The sequence below is a fragment of the Girardinichthys multiradiatus genome, chromosome 19 (assembly GCF_021462225.1).
Source record: "Girardinichthys multiradiatus isolate DD_20200921_A chromosome 19, DD_fGirMul_XY1, whole genome shotgun sequence".
NCBI lineage: Eukaryota > Metazoa > Chordata > Actinopteri > Cyprinodontiformes > Goodeidae > Girardinichthys > Girardinichthys multiradiatus.
This window is the reverse complement of record NC_061811.1, coordinates 24,430,383-24,442,384: the sequence shown is the minus strand read 5'-3', so window position 1 is coordinate 24,442,384 and position 12,002 is coordinate 24,430,383. Positions and strand designations below refer to the sequence as shown.

General features: G+C 40.6%; 1 protein-coding gene across 1 annotated transcript in view; it reads right to left on the bottom strand.

Annotated features, from left to right (window-relative positions):
- LOC124855451 (tyrosine-protein kinase fyna) overlaps positions 1 to 10,790 on the bottom strand; it is a 31,654-nt gene extending 20,864 nt beyond the window's left edge. Inside the window, exon 1 of the mRNA XM_047345332.1 lies at positions 10,603 to 10,790. The gene's annotated coding sequence lies outside the window, so the exon portion shown is untranslated. The remainder of the gene's footprint in view (positions 1 to 10,602) is intronic.
- Positions 10,791 to 12,002: the final 1,212 nt, after the last annotated feature.

Sequence of the window (12,002 nt, the reverse complement as noted above, 5' to 3'; positions counted from 1 at the left end):
GATGAGATGTTGGCTCATCAATCACGAGTCCTGGCTGTTAAAGGAACAATGATGTGAAAGTATTATCAACCTCTATGCTTAAAATTAAAGAGGTTTTACAATAAAAGGATTTACATTCTATGAGGAATTTAAAAGATTTCTATAACTTTAATTAAAAAATTGAAGTTGATGCCATCATTGATAGTATATGCTTGGCAACACTGACACAAACACTGTAAAATGTTCGGAAAGCATGCAACTGCGACAATATTGGATACTGCAATGACAATATTGGTGTCCAAATAACTCAGATCTCAATCCTCTCTTTTTTGGTTGTCAAGATATTACCACCACTTTGCATGCTTCAGAATCTCAACCACAAAAACTATATCAGTTGTGGGCATGATTATGGATTACTGGCATTGAACTTAAAAAAATTATCTGTCAAATCATGTAATAATTTATAGCGACTTAGTAAAAAGTATTCATATCCCCTAAACTTTCTCACATTGTGTCACTTTACAGCCACAGACTTGCATGTATTTTATTGGGATTTCCATGTGATAAACCAATATAAAACAGTGTATTATTGTGAAGTGAAAGGAAAAGGATATCTCTTTTTATACAATGAAACCTGAAGTGTTGCATGCTTTTTCTATTTAGTTCATAGCGGCAGCGGTTTTTTTTTATAAGAGCGATATTAGTTCATCTTAATGCAGAACAACAACCCTAAACATACAGCCAGGGTCACAGGATAAGATCAGAGCATATTCATTTATTAGAGTGGCCCAGTCAAAGTCCAGGCCCAAAAGAAATTCTGTGACAAGACTTGCTGCTCACAAAGGATGTCCATCCAGTCTGACTGAGCTTGATCTTTTTTCCAAGGAAGAATGGGCAAATTTTCAGTCTGTAGATGTGAAAAACCAACAGGCAAACTTAGAAAGACTTACAGCTTTAATTCCCTCAAAAAGTGGTACAACAGGAAGGGCTGAATACAAACACACACCACATTTCTTAGATTTTGATGTGTTAAGTATACTTCTTTCATTAAACAATAATGTATTACTTTTTTAAGATTGTAAGACTGATTGATTAGTTTTTTGACAGGAAGTACAGGTGTAGAGGGTAGGGTAAGACACGCAGCAAACCCGGGAATCGACCCCAGGACAATGGCGTTGAAGACTATAGCCTCTGCGCATGATACAGCTGCTCTACCAACTGAGCCACCCAGTGTCCCAATTATGCACTACCTTATGTCGGTCCATAAAATCAAAAACCCAATATAATACAATGTTTGTGGCTGTAATGTGACAAAAAATAGAAAAGTTCAAGCAAATACTTTTGCAAGGTATTGTATTCCAGAGGAAGAGATGTTATACCAGGATTGTTGAAACTTTGCTGAAAATGTTTAATCATTGTCTGTCAACAGGTTGCAGTAAAAGCAAACTGTGGCTTTGGCAAACCAGGTGACAAGTATAAATCACTGCTGTGCTTTACCTGCAGAACAAGAACCCAACAGCAATGCACATGATAGGATCCTGAGAAGCACACCACCCTGTGTGCAGGGTTTTTATTTCACTTCCTCCAAGCAGGTGAGTGTTTGCTCCACTCTGCTTAACTAACGACAAAGAGGGAAGCCACTGCAGAGGGAGAGCGATCAGTGTGATTCATGACTGCCCATAAAGCCCCCATAAAATACCCAAAAGAGGGAACAAGCTCATAGAAGCAAGCATTACAGCATGATCCTGGACCAAAGCTGAGACCGCAGACAGAAATGCAAGAAGGAAAACTGCAGATTTGTCACTAATCCTCCAGATATCAGATAATCTTCTTTGACGTTTATATTCACATCTTCAATCTTCTGGTGTTTACAGAATCCCTCTCTGACAGTAGAGCAGATACATTCCAGCTAGATAGTGAATGTCTTAATCATAATAAGAATAAGAATAAGAAAATACTATCTTTTAATGTGAGCTGGATGGAGATGTACAGAGGTTGGACAATGAAACTGAAACACCTGGTTTTAGACCACAATAATTTATTAGTATGGTGTAGGGCCTCCTTTTGCAGCCAATACAGCCTCAATTCATCTTGGGAATGACATATACAAGTCCTGCACAGTGGTCAGAGGGATTTTAAGCCATTCTTCTTGCAGGTTAGTGGCCAGGTCCCTACATGATACTGGTGGAGGAAAACGTTTCCTGACTCGCTCCTCCAAAACACCCCAAAGTGGCTCAATAATATTTAGATCTGGTGACTGTGCAGGCCATGGGAGATGTTCAACTTCACTTTCATGTTCATCAAACCAATCTTTCACCAGTCTTGCTGTGTGTATTGGTGCATTGTCATCCTGATACACGGCACCGCCTTCAGGATATAATGTTTGAACCTTTGGATGCACATGGTCCTCAAGAATGGTTCGGTAGTCCTTGGCAGTGACGCGCCCATCTAGCACAAGTATTGGGCCAAGGGAATGCCATGATATGGCAGCCCAAACCATCACTGATGCACCCCCATGCTTCACTCTGGGCATGCAACAGTGTGGGTGGTACGCTTCTTTGGGGCTTCTCCACACCGTAACTCTCCCGGATGTGGGGAAAACAGTAAAGGTGGACTCATCAGAGAACAATACATGTTTCACATTGTCCACAGCCCAAGATTTGCGCTCCTTGCACCATTGAAACCGACGTTTGGCATTGGCATGAGTGACCAAAGGTTTGGCTATAGCAGCCCGGCCGTGTATATTGACCCTGTGGAGCTCCCGACGGACAGTTCTGGTGGAAACAGGAGAGTTGAGGCGCACATTTAATTCTGCCGTGATTTGGGCAGCCGTGGTTTTATGTTTTTTGGATTCAATCCGGGGTTGCACCCTTTCAGACAGCCTCTTCTTGCGTCCACAGTTAATCCTGTTGGATGTGGTTCGTCCTTCTTGGTGGTATGCTGACAATACCCTGGATACCGTGGCTCTTGATACATCACAAAGACTTGCTGTCTTGGTCACAGATGCGCCAGCAAGACGTGCACCAACAATTTGTCCTCTTTTGAACTCTGGTATGTCACCCATAATGTTGTGTGCATTTCAATATTTTGAGCCAAACTGTGCCCCTACCCTGCTAATTGAACCTTCACACTCTGCTCTTACTGGTGCAATGTGCAATCAATGAAGACTGGCTACCAGGCTGGTCCAATTTAGCCATGAAACCTCCCACACTAAAATGACAGGTGTTTCAGTTTCATTGTCCAACCCCTGTACATCAGGTTCTGACCTTTTTAAACACAAACTTGGAAGCAACAGTGTGGAAACGACTACTATTTTAATCACCATCCCAACAAAAGCAAAACAGTTCATCCCAGATAAATGTTCTGCTGCTGCTTTGCATAAGCATGAAATATTAAGTGCACTGACAAATGGTAATAGTCTGTTTTCTGGTGTGACTCTACAGAGGTTGAAATAGCACTGCATCCACTCCTGGAGGGAGTGGAGTAAATAAGGGGAGATCTCCTGTTACTGTGGTGCCTGTGGGGGAATCATGAAAACCTCCCGTCTTTTCAAGTAAAACCGTTTGGGACGTCTCCATTTACACTTGCCATTTCTCTTTGACTGGCTTTTTTAGGGATGTGCTACTTTTGTATAAATGTGTGTGTGTGAATCATGTGCTTGTACGCCTGCAGTCTGCCATGTTTGGGCAGGAGGGAAAAGTTTCAGGGCAGAAAAAGATGCATCGCATGAATCAAGCAAATTCAACACAGGCAGGAAGACTAAAACTCACTTACAGTAGCAACATAAAAATGTCAAATCAAAAGATTTAGATCCAAGAGACAGCTATTCAGTTATATTAGAGGGATGAGTCAACACCATTTATCATAATAAAAAGTCCAAACAGGCTACAAGATAATGAAAATTTTACTTCTTCCTGCCTTTGTCATGTCAGAATCAGAATCAGAATCAGAATCAGAAAAGCTTTATTGCCAAGTACGTTTTTGGACATACAAGGAATTTGTTTTGGCGTAGTCGGTGCAATACAGTACAAATTAAACAGTACAAACATATCTACAATATAATATAAATATAAGTGCACAGTTTTAAGTGAGTGAGAGTAAATATAGAGCAGTATAAGATGCAAGAGCAATACAACAGTGCAGGTGATCATTGTGCAAGTAAAGCAGTGCAAGTAAGCAGGAGTCCAAGCTGAGCGTTAATGTAACGCATAGAGTTACAGAGATGTATATAAACATACCCTGACTCCCTGTATTCTGTTACCCCGAATTAAAATCCAGAACAACTGTTACCTATCACCTAGACTCACCTGCAAGCAAAGCAGATCATTAATCAGATAAATAACAAAGGCGCCCATGGTAACTCTGGAGGGGCTGCAGACGTCAGTTTGCACTTCTACAGATGCCTCCATTCCCATGTCCTCCTCTCCCTCTTTCCAGCACCTAACTCTAATAATAAGTGCATTAGCTCCTGTACGTTAGTACCTACTTATTGATAGACTGATACATCTATCAGCTCTGTCTGATGCAATTGTGATCCCACAATAGGTTGTGCTGAGCAACATCTTCTATCCTGCAGTGTGACACGTTCAAGGCTGGTGCAATTTTTGAAATTGAACAGTTTGTGCCAGGCATTAGAGGCAAAATACTTGCAACTGGGGCAGATATTCGGTGTATAAAGAAATGGTTTAGATGTAAGCATATTCCTGTAAGAACTGCCAGATCAAAGTAGACAACTTAAAAAGGCAAGCCACACTTTTCAGGTTTTTATTTTATTTTTATATTATTTTCCCTTTACATCCCAATTTTGCTATAATTTGTGTTGGTCTGATATAAAATCACCATAATACCAACTGAAGTTTATGGTTGTAATATGACAAAGAGCAAAAAGATTCAGGTGGTATAAACATCTTCTCAAGGGACTGAATTGCAGCTCAGATCAACCTGTGACACAACTTTACCCCCAAAGAAAGCACATGATGATATCAGAGCCTTAGGACCTCACCTCAGTCTCAGCAAGAACATTTCTTGTTCTATTTTCAGACCCAAATGAACAGCTTGCCTCAAAGAGGCCCACAGCAGCGTGATAAGGAGAGGGGACCTACTACAGACACAGAGCTGTACCTGCACAGCGTGCAAAGGGGTGAAGTTAAGGTAGGAGGGCTTGACTTTGACACAAAGACACAGGTACTCTCAGCTTTAAAGTGTAAACCTCTGATTCTGATCTACTAATGTCCGTATAAATCAAATGCTAGCATGTGACCAAAGCCTTTTGGGCTTGGCTGGAAATGAAATGACTAAAATGACACACATTAATCGCCTAAAATAAGAACTAAAGCTGTAGAAGCTATAATGAAAAAATGTGTTGTTTTCAGAAAATCTGCAGCTATAGTACAGTGACATAATAGGAATTTCAGGGTAGTTTAATTCAGTGGTTTTCAATCCTGGTCCTCAGGACCCACTGTCCTGCATGTTCAGGTGTTTCCCTGCCTTCACACACCTGACTTAAATAAATAGGTGATTAACAGGCCTTTGCCGCATTTGAATGCTGTTGAGGAGGTAATGCAATAATTTTATTTTGGCGTACTGCAGCCGGGACACATCTAAAACATAAAGGACAGTGGGTCGTGAGGACCAGGATTGAAAACCACTAGTGAAACTGATGGATTAAACAGGACATAGTCAGATAGGCCTGACAAGTGTCCCAGTGACTGCTCAACACAGATGAAACCATCAATAAACTAATACATAATTTATTAATTATTTAATGTATACAATACTATTCTAGATTCCTCAAAACACCAAGAGCATGTTATTTGAAGATCCAAAGCATACATTCAAACAATGCTTAAGTAAATTTAAGAAAATTCCCTTTGACTTATTAAATTTATAACATGAAAGTGATATCATTTTATTCTAAGCATTACTGTTCAGCGTCATTCATTATGTTATCTTGACTCCACCCTCCCTCACCTGTTCCTTTCTTAAACCCTCATTCCTACTTCCTTTAACTCTTATCCCTAACTCCCTCAACATTCACCCTTGCTGCCTTTATCCCTCACTGCTACCACCTAACTCCTTAAACCCTGAGTCCTACTTCCATCAACCCTCACCCCTAGCACTGACCTCCCTAAACCCCCATCCCTACTTCCTTCAAGCCTCATCCCCACAGCCTTCTTTGGTACCTTCTTGATCCCTCTACCATACCTCCCTCATCTTCAGCATTTAACCTATTTGTTCTACTCTGCCCTGGAATGCATTGTGAATGCCCGTATCTGGCTTGGTTAATTGATGTGACACAACTGCCACTTTAGGTCTGGATCTCTGAAGCCTCTAGTGGGAAGCTTCCCCAGACGATTCCAGTAGAATTCATCAATCCTCTTCTCCCTAGACATCTGCAATCCTTTTAAAATGACATTGTTATGGCACGGTGCTTGCAAGGAAAACGTATCTAAACTGTGTTTATTTTGGTGAATCTAATAGGTTTAATGAAGATGTTTTAAGTTATTTTAAATGGTTCTTTGCTATATTTTTGGGGTTTTTTTAGATTTTTCAGCTCCCATATGAGAAAAAAAGCTCTGAACAGAATCTTGTTAACGTTTGTCGACAATTTTGTTTAGAAAATCTAGCAAATGTACGGTGTCCGAAATATTTAGCAGCATTTAATCCAAACCTTTATACTATATCATATGATCACCTATAAATTAACGAATCCAACAAGCTAAAACAGGGAAAGCATTTTATTCCTAATTGGAATCACTCTTTTATTTGTTATTGTATTGTTTTTTTTGCCATACATGTTACAAATGATCCAAAAAAGAAACCCTAATTAAAATAGTAATATTGAGCCTTTTAAAACCCAACCAACAGACAGTGAAACTGTGCTCAACCTGTCATTACTCCTGGAATGTCTTTATCATTTAACAACACTTAACTTAGGAATCTCTCATGAATATGATCACTTTGCAATTCAAACAATCCTTTCAAAAGAAAGGCCTGTTTCTCTAAAAGTGTGGGGTCACATTACCCTCAGACTATTGATATGTAAGAGTCAAGGTTGAACTTTCCACCCCCCTCCCACTGACAACCCACACGCATTGACCTTATCCAAGTCCAAAACTTTACTTTTTGTTCCACCAACAAAGACGAGTAATAGAAGAGCATCACTTGAAGCTGTGTGTCATTTGAATGAAACGTGACAAAAAGCGGCTCTGTCTGCTGGATTTGCTATGACACAGACAATCTCCTCCTTATGGCTGTCATTCTCTGGATAGTTACAACATTTGCTTGTGCCAGACAACCAAGTTCATTCAGTGTATCAACAGCAGGACAATGGCCGCATTTCACTTGGCCACAAGATTATGAGCACAATGAAATGTAGTGTTAAAGCTTTCAAAGCGCTCTTCGTGTGCTGAATGAACAGTGGGGTTATAAAACCCACAGCTGAGCTTCATACAGTATGTGGTTTAAGCCTAGCAGCGTTTTTAGTGCCACAATGTTCACAGTTAAGTGTGTTGAGTCATGCTGTTAAATAACTGAGACTATTGCAAATATCTGTTCAGCCAGCTTGATTTGGGCATCTTACACTAACACTTGGTTTGTTCTGCAGCAATGGATGCTGGAAATGCATCAGCTGAACGTAAGCCGATTAATCAATACAAACCAAAAACAGGGGCCACACCATTTGCAGGTGATACAGAGGATACAGAAAAAAGAATTCATGACAAATTCTTTTGACATTTATTTAAAATCAGTCAGTCATTTTCTACCGCTTATTCCATAGTGGGTCACGAGGGAGCTGGTGCCTATCTCCAGCAGTCTATGGGCAAGAGGTGGGGTACACCCTGGACAGGTCGCCAGTCCATCGCAGGGCAACACACAAACAACCATGCACACACTCATTCATACACCTAAGGGCAAGGACCTAAGGACCTTCTTGCTGCAAGGCAACAGTGCTACCAACTGCGCCACTGTACAGCCCCACATTTATTTAAAATCTGTCTCTAGATTGGGCTGCACGGTGGCGCAGTTGGTAGCACTGTTGACTTGCAGCAAGAAGGTCCTGGGTTCAATTCCCAGCCGGGGGTCTTTCTGCATGGAGTTTGCATGTTCTCCCCGTGCATGTGTGGGTACTCCGGCTTCCTCCCACTGTCCAAAGACATGCCAGTTAGGTTAATTGGTCACTCTAATTTGCCCTTAGGTGTATGAATGAGTGTGTGCATGGTTGTATGTGTGTTGCCCTGCGATGGACTGGTGACCTGTCCAGGGTGTACCCTGCCTCTCGCCCATAGACTGCTGGAGATAGGCACCAGCTTCCCCGAGAACGAATATTGGAATAAGCGGTAGAAAATGACTGACTGTCTCTAAATTCTCTATGGATATGTGAAAATTTGCAGATGGCCTTTCTTTAACTTCACTGTAATTCAATTATTCTGGGATCAACAACAACAAAAAGACATGAATATGTTGCCCATAGACTTCCGCAGATGGGAACAGGACAAGGTAACGATCAATTTATCCTTTACAGCGTTATTTTAACAAAAAGTGATGAGGGGCTCTCCTTCAGTTTCTCTGCTGTGACTATTAATGTTTTCATGACTGGAAATATTTACAAACAGCCAAGTTTTCCTTTCTTCTAGGACAAAAAAAAAGCATATGAGCCTTGTTTCAGCCAGCTGACTGGTAGTGTGCAGCAATAGGTGGGTAAGGGGCAGCAGTATGTGACAGACAAATCTGTCTTTCTTCTAGGAGAAAGAAAAGTGTAGTCGCCTTCTTTAGACACAGCTTCCAGTGATTTGTAACTTAATAAACATTTCACACTCATGTGGCAACCTCCTTTCATGACGTAGTTCTTACAGTGTTAGAAACTACAAAACCCAGAGAAATACACTGTTAAAAGCTTTCCATGCCAATATATGTTAGCCTGGTCACTGTCCATATCAATAAGTACATGCCACTGGTTTTCCAGTTTGGAAATTGAACATTGTTAGGTTGGATCTAGTGTCATATTCAGATCCATGTTCTGAAATTAGTGGTAAACGAGTAACAACATAAGTAGCGACCAGCACTATCCCGTTTTACTGTTTGAATAGGCAGTTGTAGCAGATATTGGCTACTATAAATGACTTTAACGTGCAAAAACCATTCAGTCTTACCGATTATCGAAACTTTAATTAGTCTTATAACTTGTCAGTGAAATTCCACAACTGCACTTGCAAGGAAGAAGAAGATGAGATTCCTTTTATTTTTAGAACTTATACTTAAAAAAAACTGGAAAATGTAACACTTTACCAAAGCCTGTTGAGGAAGAATCACATTTAATACTAATCAATTACAAGTACTCAATAATGAAATACTGAAACTGAAGAAAATATGATGGACACAAAGTACAGATCTATAACACAAACAATTGTACAGTTATTGCGGAAGTTACTCAAAAGGTGACGGTTGTTTTTTGTGGTCTAATTCTAAACTTTATGACATATATCAATCCAAGAAGCGAAAACATATAAAGCACAATACTTTGAGGGAGAGGACTACTGATCAGCCAATCAGAGGTGGGTTTAAAAGCAGCATGAAGCAGAGTATTAACATTAGCCTCAATCACAGTGATGGTGGATTTTTTAGCTATCATGGACAGTTTGGAATATCAGAAAAACCATTTGTTTATTATGTTAAAAAAGCTTATACATTTACTTGTGAAGCTAAGAAACTAAACTTAGAGTTAATTTGACTAAATTGAATCCATGTGGCCAGCCAGTCCAAATCCAAAAGCTTGGTTGATGTTACTTGGTTCTTGACATGTTCTCCAGGGCACTTTGCTTTGAGTAGATTCTGTTCGAATCAAAGCCCAGTACACTTGTACAACTCCTGTTTCTCACTGCTGCTTGTTGCAGCACAGTTAATTCAATCACATTTACCTTGCAAATAATTAACCCTAAAATATATTTTGATCAGGACCAGGTTTGTAAACCAATGTTAGTCTATGAACAGAAAGGACCTAAAGAAACATTAACACGGCCTGTGCACTCCCAGTATCAGTAATTAGTGAAGATTTCTCAGCCAAAACACCAACTGCATCCTAACTTGTATCACAAGGGCAGCAAGCACATCATCCCATATGTGTTTGCCTCCGAGATGGATGGCTGCACCTCCAGAACACAACAGATAACCAGATTAGAGCAACTTTAATTGGAAATTTAACAGCATGGCAATGCAATAAGCTCAACGAATGTGACAATTAACTAGGAGACTAATCAATAGGAGGCTGTCTGCGGGTCGCGGTGACTGTTGTGCTCACGGCCTCAGCAGTCAGCTCTGCTCTGCAACCCATCCGTCCCTGCTGCAGATGCAACACAAGAGCCCCCTCTTCAGAAACACAGAGCTGCAAAACATCACCCGCAATCACAGCTCTCCTCCTCTGTTCCAGATTGTTCCTTTCAAGTGCGCTTAAACTATAAATAAAGCAAATGAGCATAAACCGAAGTGGTTCTGATCATATAACCGCAACGCTTTAAAACGTGTTATTTTCTCCCCTCTTCTCTCCCGAGATGGATTCAGCCCACAGAGGACGAGGCGGCTGCACCGGTTGGAGCAAAAGTAAAATTAAAACCAAACCAAGCTTACCGCAGGAAATCAGATCAATCCATCGGAGTCTTCAGGGGAGGTTTGTGGAGGAAGTCGCTGATGTTTTTTCCTCCCCTGTCTGTGTTTTTGTTTGTTTTTTCTCAAACAGAGAGGAGAACAGAGGAGGGAGACTCGTCCCTGCCGGAGAGCCTGTCGCCGCTGTGTGTCCGGATGATGACGGCGGAGAGAAAACTCTGTCAAGTCAGAGTAGCAGTGATGATTACTTCCGGTAAAGACTTTCAAAATAAAGCAACTGATTCGGGAGGGAGGTTAATATTCTGTTAAAACACATTTAATTCTACGTACTTTATCAATTATTGTTTCACTATTTATCACACAGAAGCATAATGATAAACATCACCATTCGTTTTCTACGTATAAATCGTTTCCATTGTTCATCCTTAGTAAGACTTTATTTTCCGGTTTGTTTTGAAGCAGTTTTTTTATGTTGCGTGGGGCTGATGCAGAGCCAGACCTCCGTGATTGACACCGTTTTCCTCCAATGAGAGTTTACAATGTGGGCACAAGTGGGGCACCTCCTCGTCCACGAGAACGCTGGAAAACAGGGCACTGTTGGCGATTTGTTTTTAATCAAGTGAATTTCAGCTCTCTGTAAGCAGCCCTGCTATTTGTTTTGAAGTGAGGAAGTCAAAAGGGCTCAAATGTGGCCTGAATGGGTTTATTTAATCACAGAATGCCTGCATGAGTTTACCTGTCTGCCTGGAAGATTGATGATATGGGAAATCAACTGTTGCCCCTTCATTCCCATGAGAATATGTGAGGTTAATGAAGAAGAGCAGCTTCAAAACGTACAGCGCCCTTCACACCTGCTGGTTGGCTCCCTTTGTAAAGATGTGCAAAAAGCCCTAAAGTACTGCTGAAAATATTTACAAGTGCTCTCTGACAATAAAATCGACTAAACGTTTCCTTTTTTAGATCCGGTAGAATTAACTAAATTATTTCAATTTGCTAAATGCTACAATAATGAGGGACATACATTTTTATTACATTACATAGATTCCTATACTTTTAAGCAATTTGTGAAGGCCCAGGTGATACTGTCATGACTTCTGATATTCTGACTCAAAATATTTAATTTACAACGAGGCATACCCGTGGATGTATGTTTAATGGTAAAGCACCATTAAACATTTCCACAGTGCTTCCTTGTGTGTCAGCATAGAAAAAAAAGAAAAAACACAAGCTGAAGAGAATTGTGGACCCCGACAATCTGGTTTATCCTTGGGTAAAATTTTCAGATGCCTGAAGGAGCCAGATTTATATTTTCAAGCAACTATATGCAAGCATAAACACCATGGGAATGTCCAGCCATACCGTTGAGAAAGACGACAGGTTCTGTGTCCCAGAGATAACATATTACTCCAAAAGCACCACAAAAA